Raw genomic sequence first — 10,148 nt, forward strand, 5'->3', positions numbered from 1 at the left:
AATCATATCAGAACATACAGAACTTGTACAAATCAGTAAGAAAAAGACAAAGAATCCAAGAGAAAAATAAAAGACCAGACAAGAATTTCAAGAAAACAAAGACATGACAAGAATTTAACAAATAAATAAAAAGTTGCTCATTAGTAAACAGAAAAGTACAAACTAAAATCATTAGAATCCATTCTACTCTCACCAGATTAACAAAACATCATTTAGTTGGATAATATCAAGTGTTATGTCCTGCCTCAGGACCTTTGCACATGCTTTCTTTCTGAACCTGGAATACACTTCCCTCAAATTTTCATGGGGCTTGTTCCTTCAATTCACTGAGATCTGGTTCAGTTGTTGCCCCTCTAAGAAGCTTTTCTTGACCATGCTATCCAAATAATCCCCCTTTAGCCTCCAACATTCTGTAGCCTGTTACCTGCTTCATTATTGTTTTCAAAGCACTTGTTAATATTTTGCTACATTTATTCTGTGTGTGTGTATGTGTGTGTGTGTGTGTGTGTGTGTGTAGTATAGTATATGTACACATACAGGATTCACACACACATTTGTTATTATTATTTTGCAGAAACTTTTGATAGTAGGTAGCTGACATACTAAGTGATTTTCAGATGGCAAACACTTTGGGGAAAAGGAGACTGTAGAAAATGAGTAACACTCAAATAGAACATGCTGACTCTGAAGAGGTAGAGATTATCATAAATATCAAGGCTACTATAAGCAGAATTAAGGAAACTAGTTCCCCCTCACTGTATAGTTGTTATTTTGCAGAACACTCTGAAAGGAGATTGTTGACATCAGGACACTTCACCCCCCTAAATACTTCCGCATGTATCTCCTAAGATTCTCCCACTTAACCTCAATACTGTTATCACAAGTAGGACAATTGACAATCATTCCCTAGTACCATCTAACCCATAGCCTGTATTCAAATTTCCAAGTACTCCTTCTTTTAGAGGTCGTAATCATAGCAACTTTATTGAAATGCAACCACGGTACCCTAAGGTTTTTCTAAAATTAAAAAAAAATTGCTTCTGAAATGATTTAGCTATAAGCAAATCCTTTAATTTATAATCTGTTATAGTTCCTCAGCAAGCATAATACATGCTCGAAAACTCTTTTGAAGAAAAATAATCTAATCCACTAATTGTTTTCAAGTGTAATTACTATAATATTTTTAGGAATACTAACATTTTATCAGCTACTGATGTCAGCATTAATTTTTAGTTTACAGACATTTAATTAAATGCTCTTTAATTCTGTTTTATTCATTTTATTTTCATATTTTAGGATCAATTCTTTTTGTTGTTGTTGTTCAGGTCTCAAGAATTTTTATAGGGCATCTGAAAGCTCCTTAATGCTAGGCATGGTACAGAAGCTGCCTGTTAGATGAAGAGACCTTGCTGAGGGCAGGAGATAGCTTTCAGCACATGGCGTTTGAAATAGAAACTGACTTCAGCTAAAACTTTCTCCCCACTAAGGCAGCTGCCGTGGTCCAAGTTCTAAAAACTGGATGGCAGTGAGATGTCCTGAGGCTCAGAGGGGATGAGAAGGTAACAGAACATCTTCTGAGCAAAACTGGTCAGAAACTCCTGATTGAGGCACATAGTTTGGAGCATCTGCTGCCTTATGTTTGTTTTGTTTCTGCTAAGGAGTATATCTGAAGTTGAGAGTATTTATTTAGAACTCATTCAAGGCCATATAAGGTTCTGGCTGCAGTAAATTGAGGATAATGAGAGATAATACAAAATACAATAGAAAGTACAGACGTTTTCATTAGAAACTAGTTTTTCAGTTGCAGAAGAATGAAGTCCTACTTATGTTTCTAAGAGGATTTAATTAGTATAAGTCAATCTGATAATAAATGTCTTAAAGCTTAAAAAGGGGCAGGTATTGTTATCATCCTCACTTTGCAGGTGGGAAAACATGCTGAGCAAGAGTTGCAGCTGTGTGCAGGAGTCGTGGCTGAGATGCAGCTGGCAGAACTGGATCTTGTTTCCTATCCTGATACAAGAGAAGAGATGTGGAATTAAGGTTTTTGTTTTTTGTTTGTTTGTTTGTTTTTTGAGATGGAGTCTCTCTGTCGCCCAGGATAGAGTACAGTGGCGTGATCTTGGCTCACTGCAACCTCCGCCTCCCGGTTCAAGCAATTCTCTGCCACAGCTTCCCAAGTAGCTGGAATTACAGGCGCTCACCACCACACTTAGCTAATTTTTGTATTTTTAGTAGAGATGAGGTTTCACCATCTTGGCCAGGCTGGTCTTGAACTCCTAATCTCGTGATCCACCCCCCTTGCCCTCACAAAGTGCTGGCATTACGGGCATGAACCACCGAGCTTGGCCAGAATTCAGTATTTTAAGTTCACTGTATTTTTTAAATTCAGAAATGCAGCTTTGTTTTCTTAAGCTTAACAGAGACGTTACAAGCAAGGTAACTTTTAATTTTTTTACTATCGTGTAACAAAACTCTCAGAAGACACATATTCTAGGCAAAGTCTTAGTGCAATTTGGACATATATCATGCTAGGCATAAATTGCTCATTTTCACAAACCATGACTCACCCATCATGTCAGGAACATTTTCCTCCTGTAAAGCTCTTGGAGCCAAATGGTTAAAGAATCAAGAGGAATCCCTTCAGGATATGAGTGATTTTTCTTTCTTTCTTTCTTTCTTTTTGGATTGGAGGTTCATATTTTATTTCTCTAGTTACCTATTTACAGTTCAATATAGATTAAAGTCCTGCATGTATACCAAACCCAGGTCCCTCGGGTGGTCCAGTCAAAGAGGTAAGAACTCCAGCTGGCTCACAAGAGAAGCATCCCAGATTTGGGGATTTTGCCAGCCTTGAGCTCATCAATAATTTCTTCAATATCCGTAGGTGTCAAATCCTCATAGTAGTTATTTATTTGAACCATTGGTGTGTTCACACAGGCTCCTAAACATTCCAATTTTTTTTTTTTTTTTTTTTTTTTTTGAGACAGAGTCTTGCTCTGTCACCTAGGCTGGAGTGCAGTGGCGCGATCTGGGCTCACTGCAACTTCTGCCTCCCGGGTTCAAGTGATTCTCCTGCCTCAGCCTCCCCAGTAGTGGGAACTACAGGCACGTACCACCACGCCCAGCTATTTTTTGTATTTTTAGTACAGACAGGGTTTCACCATGTTGGCCAAGATGATCTCGAGCTCTTGACCTCATGATCCACCCACATCGGCCTCCCAAAGTGCTGCGATTACAGGCGTGAGCCACAGCGCCCAGCTACCCCCAAATGATTTTCAAATGGTAAACACTCTGGGGAAGAGAATGACTATGTAGGAAACAAGTGACATTCAGTTACAAGATATTGACCACAAAGATGTGGAGACTATTCAACCTAATGAAAGCTACTATAAGCAGAATTAATAAAGCTAGGTGCTCCTTTTCCCCACCAGAATACTCTAAGGCAATTGGGGCAAAGGGAAGATACTTAGTATCATAAATCCTCAAGCAGCGGCTCCTGGTTCTGCTTCTTCACACGCAGCAAAGAGGCCATGAAGCCATGGAGCCACAAAGCTGAGGAGGACACAACTGCCCCCTGCAAAGGGCTGTCGTACAGACCACTGACACTCTTTAGATCACACTCTTGGCAGAAAGTGTTTGAGCAAGAACTTCCAATTTATGTTCCTTGGTTCACCTAAAATTATAATCACAAACCGTACTAGCTAGTAGATTAAAAAACATTTATAAAATAGAAATTTAAAAGGATGAAAAGATTAAATGAATACTTTTCAAAATAATTTGTATTTCTTTTCACTTACCAGTCTGAAAAATAAAATACCTGTTCATTCACAGATACACCAGCCTATTTTGTTGATAATATTTTTCTTTCTTTTTCTTTTCTTCTTCTTCTTTTTTTTTTTTTTTTTTTTTTTTTTTGGTGGGGGACAGAGTCTCACTCTGTTGCCCAGGCTGGAGTGCAGGGCATTATCTCAGCTCACTGCAACCTCTGCTTTCCAGGTTCAAGCAATTCTTCTGCCTCAACCTCTGGATTAGCTGTGATTACTGGTATGCACTACCACGCCTGGTCTTGAACTCCCAGCCTCAGGTGATCTGCCCTCCTTGGCCTCCCAAAGTGCTAAGATGACAGGTGAGAGCCTCTGCACCTCTGCACCTGGCCAATAATATTTTTCAAAGTCAGTTTTTGAAATTAAATATTCTTCATTATTTTGAAATTTTTGATTCACTACTTCATGATGAAGCAAGGGGAAGGTTTGTTTCTAAATGCGTTATGTTGATGCTTACATTTAATAATAATCAATGACGAGAACAAATGACCTTACAGAGATCCTCAGATCCAAATAGAAGAAAAGCATCATCAGCCAGGCTTGTCAAACCCTTATCCAGGGTTTTCAATTCCACCTGCCAGCTATGCAGAGGTTTCTATTGGAATTCACTTGCTAGATTGCCATCTCCCCAAATTGTTCTTGCAAATCAATTAAGCATTATATTTATCTTTTTAACAAAAAGATCCAAAACCTAGTCTTAGTTTAAAAGAATTTTAAACAGGATGGAAAATTCTAACTCCTAAAATGCTTGAGTAGGAGAATTTTTATAGGTGACACAGACTTTAGAAAAAAAAACACCCACATCAGATGGAAACGTTTTCAAACATCCACTAGAAAGAGATTGTTTATCAAAAAATAACTATTAATGTAGCATATTCCTTAGCATGAAATATATTTCCAACATTTGCCATTACAGAAGTGGTCAACAATTTGAATCAGGTCTCCGGAAAAAAAAAAATGTATAGCACATTTTTCAGTTTAATAAGTCTTTTAATTTCTCTGTCATGAGATAAATAATGGACCATCCAAATAGTGCAAAACATCTTCATAGTCACTCTCTGTGATTGTTTGTAGAAAGGTCCACAGGTTTTCTGATGGGCTTCTCATTCACAGAATTTTTATCTCCTCCCCTTAAACCAAGCAGGATTTTGCGATTGCTGTTCTACATGGATACAGAGTGACCTTCGAGCTAAGTTAGAAAAGGGCCCAGGGCTTCTGCAGGTTTATCTTGGCCCAGTTGCTCTGGGTATTTGCAGCCACCATGCAAGAAGTTCTGCTACCTTGAGGCTGCCATATGGAGCAGCACAGAGAGAGAGTGAGAGAGATACCCAAGGAGTGCTGGCTGCTCCACCCCAGCTGCTGCATCTTCATCTGGCCTTCAGATGACTGCAGCCTCACGAGGGGCCTCCAGCCTGCACTGCCTGCACACTCCTGCCTCACTACAGCATGAGACAATCAATGACTGTTGTCTTATCTACTGAGTTTTGGGAAAGCTTATTACACAACACTAGATACTACACATATATTATGTTATTCCATTCTCAACATAATCCCATAGGTTAGCGTCAGCCCCTTTTTAAAAATGAGGAAATGGAAGCATGGAGAGGTTTGAGTGTTAGAATAGCTAGGATTCAGGCCGGGCACAGTGGCTCATGCCTGTAATCCCAGCTCTTTGGGAGACCAAGACAGGCAGATCACATGAGGTCAGCAGTTTGAGACCAGCCTGGCCAATATGGCAAAAACCCATCTCTACTAAAAATACAAAAATTAGCTGGGCGTGGTGGCACACACCTGGTAGTCCCAGCTACTTGGGAGGCTGAGGCAGGAGAATTGCTTGAACCCAGGAGGCAGAGGTTGCAGTGAGCTGAGATCATGCCACTGCACTCCAGCCTAAGCGACAGAGCAAGACTCTGTCTCTTAAAAAATAAAATAATTTTTAAAAAAAGAACATCTGGGCCAGGCACGGTGGCTCACGCCTGTAATCCCTGCACTTTAGGAGGCTGAGGAGGGTGGATCATCTGAGATCAGGAGTTCAAGATCAGCCTGGCCAACATGGTGAAAGCTCATTTCTACTAAAAATACAAAAATTAGCTGGGTGTGGTAGCATGCACCTGTAATCCCAGCTACTCAGGAGACTGAGGCAGGAGAATCACTTGAACCTGGGAGGTGGAGGTTGCAGTCAGACAAGATCGCACCACTGCACTCCAGCCTGCACAATAAGAGCAAAACTCTGTCTCAAAAAAAAAAAAAAAAAAAAAAAAAAAAAAAAAAAAAAACACATCGTTTGTGGTCTCACTCCAGAGTTTGAGCATGGTGTCCTCTGCCTCTCAGCAAGAGAGGACGAGGCAAGGGTCAAAGACAGCAGAAGTGATAGATCCAGGTGGGAGACTAGATTTGGGAGTTGAGGGAAGGGAAGCCTCAATAGAACATGGAAATTTTGAGGAAACACGGGAAGAAAAATAAATTTAAGGAGGAAGATTGAGTTTATACATTTTATCTTATTTTTTATTTTTATTTTTTGAGACTGAGTCTCACTATTGCCCAGGCTGGAGTATAGTGGCATGATCACGGCTCACTGCAGCCTTAATCTCCTGGGCTCAAGTGATCCTCACACCTCAGCCTCCTGAGTAGCTGGGACCACAGGCACAGATCACCACAGTCAGCTAATTTTTAAATATTTTGTAGAGATAACGTCTCTTTTTGTTGCCTGGGTTGGTCTCAAACTCCTGGGCTCAAGTGATCCTCCCACCTCAGCCTCCCAAAGTTCTGGGATTACAGGTGTGAGCCACTGTGCCCTACTGTTTATATACTTTAAATCACATGCTTATTTGAGTGGTACACAGATACTTCAGAAGAAAGATGCCCCCACTGCAGCTGCCAATTCAGGAATTCAGAGGTAAATTCGAAGCTCTAAACGTGGGTTCAGGAATCAAGTGCCTCTGAAGACAAGATGGTAAAGGGTGTTCACCCAGAAGAGAAGAGAATGAAAGATAAAGGCTCAGGGAGTGCCTCCCTGTCTAGCTGGTCATACACTTTATCCTACGTGATTAAGTTCCCAATGTTTGCAGAATTAAAATGTGTGTTCCATAGCATCTTTGGATGTACAGTGGAAGAATACACTCTCAGGAGCAGGCAACATTTACTAATCCTACATTTGCATAAGGAGTTTATGAAAATATAACAAATCACCAAATTAGCAAGGATTTTTTAGTTCACACTTCAGAAGTACTTCAGAAACGCATGGAAATAGCAGTATGCTGTGTTTCCCAGTGAAGGGCTTCAGAGGCGTAAGCTAGTATCACTTTCTGTGGCAGATGCTGACTGGCTTACTCGACGCATCTCCATCCTCTTCCAGTGTGCTTTCCTGTTGCAGATCCTGGGATGATGAAACCTGTCATTCCTAAGACATATTTGCGGCTTGAGTTCTAGGAACTGAGCAGGGAGAGGGTCACAGGGAGAATGGCCTTTTTTTTTCTTTCTTTCTTTTTCGAGACAGAGACTCACTCTGTCACCCAGGCTGGAGTGCAATGACCTGATCTTGGCTCACTGCAACCTCTGCCTCCTGGGTTCAAGCAATTCCCTGCCTCAGCCTCCTGAGTAGCTGGGATTACAGGTGTCTGCCAACACACCCAGCTAGATTTTGTATTTTTAGTAGATACAGGGTTTCACCATCTTGCTAGGCTGTTCTTGAACTCCTGATCTCATGATCCACCTGCCTCGGCCTCCTAAAGTTCTGGGATTACAGGCAAGAGCCACTGCGCCTGGCCTGAGAATGGCCTTTCTTGCCAGCATAATGTTGGAGTGTTTCAGTACTTCTGGGACAGCTTTGGGGACATTTTGTGGCCAGTCTTGGGTGTCATAGGTACTGAGGAGAGGTAGTGGTGACAATGAAATTTCTGCTACAACATCTGGGCACTTCTCTTGGCTACTATTGTTCCTGTCTTTGTAGCACCCAAATTTTGGGCCCAGATCCTCCTAAAGATAACATAAGCCACCCCAAATTCTCTAAGTCCCTTTCTTCTTAAACGAGCTGAAGAGACCCCTAACATATATGAGTTCCGTAATAGACTTTACACATATATTTTCATTCAGTAGTAAAATTGTATACCGTCAATTTTATCACAGACTGACAAGTTTTAACAATTTGAAGCTAGATGTACTTTTCTAGAATAACTTAGATGAAGTATTAGTGAAGCCCAAATAACATTGGCTCAAACAAGATGGAAATCTTCTACTTGACTGTCACTTACTGGTTCAAGCATAGCTGTCAGGGGCTGTGACGGTAGCAGCACAGCATCTGGGAGCCTGGTTCCTTCTCTTTGGTTGCTCTGCCACTCCTAAGATGTTGCCTAGGAATGACATTGGCATGGCACGCCCATTTTTCACCAAGTCCCTAAAAGAGTGTTTTCCCCTGGGGTAGGTTTAAAGGCTGGTAGAAAGGCACTAACTCAGGCTCTCCCAGCAAGTTCCTCCCCTTGAAGGACTGATGCACCGGGGCAGTGTGTGGACCCCAAGTCACTGCCTGACCATACAGGCAGTCCCTAAACTGGGATACTGCAGTCGTTAAAACTTTAGTCCCAGTTGTCCCATGTCTCTTCCATGTCTCATCTCAAACGTTCTTCCAGTTAGAACTGCATTCATCTACAGGTACCCAAATCCCTCAAACAGTGGGGATTATTTTTCTCACCAGAAGTCATGAGATAAGTAGCCTGAGCTGGTGCAGTAGCTGCAGGACACTGTTCTCCGGCACTATAACCTCCCTCCCATGTGCCAGCTAGAAACAGAGGAGGAGGGAGCAACCAGAAGAAAGGGCAGGCCTCTTTATGGGAAAGCAGAGTTTCCCTGGAAATCCCTGGCAAGCACCTGCTCATATCTCTTTGGCCAGATCTGTGACATGTGGCCATACCTAGCTGCAAAGGAGTCTGGGAACTGGTTATCTAGTGGGCTATGTGGGCCAGGCCAAAAGAAACCAGGGTTCTGTTAGTAAGAAAAGAGGGAGATGTGTTATGAGCTGAATTGTGTCCCCACTCAAAAAAAAAAAAAAAAAAAAAAAAAAAAATATATATATATATATATATATATATATATATATATATATATATATATATCGGAGCTCTAATCCCTGGTACCTCAGAATGTGACTTTATTTGGAGATAGGGATTTTAACAGACTTAATCAAATTAACGTGAGGTCATCAGAATGGGTTTTAATCCAGTATGACTGGCGTCCCTATGAGAAGAGGAAATCTGGGCTGGGCAGTGTGGCTCATGTTTGTAATCTTTGGGAGATTATAAACAGCAGTTTGGAAGGCCAAGGCGGGTGGATCACCTGAGATTAGGAGTTTGAGACCAGCCTGGCCAACATGGTGAAAACCCGTCTCTACTAAAAGTACAAAAATTAGCCAGGCATGGTGGTGCACACCTGTAGACCAGCTACTTGGGAGGCTGAGGCAAGAAAATTGCTTGAACCGGGGAAGCAGAGGCTGCAGTGAGCTGAGATCACGCCACTGCACTGCAGCCTGGGCAATAGAGCGAGACTCCATCACACACACACACACACACACACACACACACACACACGAAAAAATCTGGCCAGGTCTGTAATCACAGCAATTTGGGAGGCTAAGGCTGGAGGATCGCTTGAGCCCAGGAGTTTGGGATGAGTGTGGGCAGCAAAGGGAGACCCCATCTCTACCAAAAACAAAATTTAAATTAGCTGGGCATGGTGGTATGCCCCTGTAGTTTCAGCTACTCAGGGGCCCGAGGTGGGCAGATCACTTGAGTCCAGGAGGTTGAGGCTGCAGTGAGCCAGGAGAGGCATACAACAGATTCTCTCCCACAGCCCTCACAAGAAACCAACTCTGCTAATACTTCCAGCCTCCAGAAATGTGAGACAATAAATTTCTGTTTTTTATGCCACCCAATTTATGGTACTTTGTCCCTGCACCCTAGGAAATTAATACAAGAGGGAAAACAAAAATTGGGTAGGCCATCTGCAGTCTCTGACACATCTATTTAAAAAAATAGGTTTTATATTTAGAGCAGGTGTAGGGTCACAGAAAAACTGAACAGAAACCGTAGGGTTCCCACACAGCCCCTACCCATCCGCACACACAGCTTCCCCTCACTATGTATTATGTATATTTATTACATTTGATGAACCTACATTGAGACATCATAATTATCCAGTCCATGGCTGACATTCGTGTGTGTGTGTGTCTGTGTCTGTGTGTGTGTGTGTCAGGGTCTCACTATGTCCCCCGGGCTGGAGTGCAGTGTCATGATCTCAGCTCACTGCAACCGTCACCTCCTGGATTCAAGTGAT

This window comes from Saimiri boliviensis, chromosome 3 (assembly GCF_048565385.1).
Source record: "Saimiri boliviensis isolate mSaiBol1 chromosome 3, mSaiBol1.pri, whole genome shotgun sequence".
In the NCBI taxonomy this organism is placed as follows: Eukaryota; Metazoa; Chordata; class Mammalia; order Primates; family Cebidae; genus Saimiri; species Saimiri boliviensis.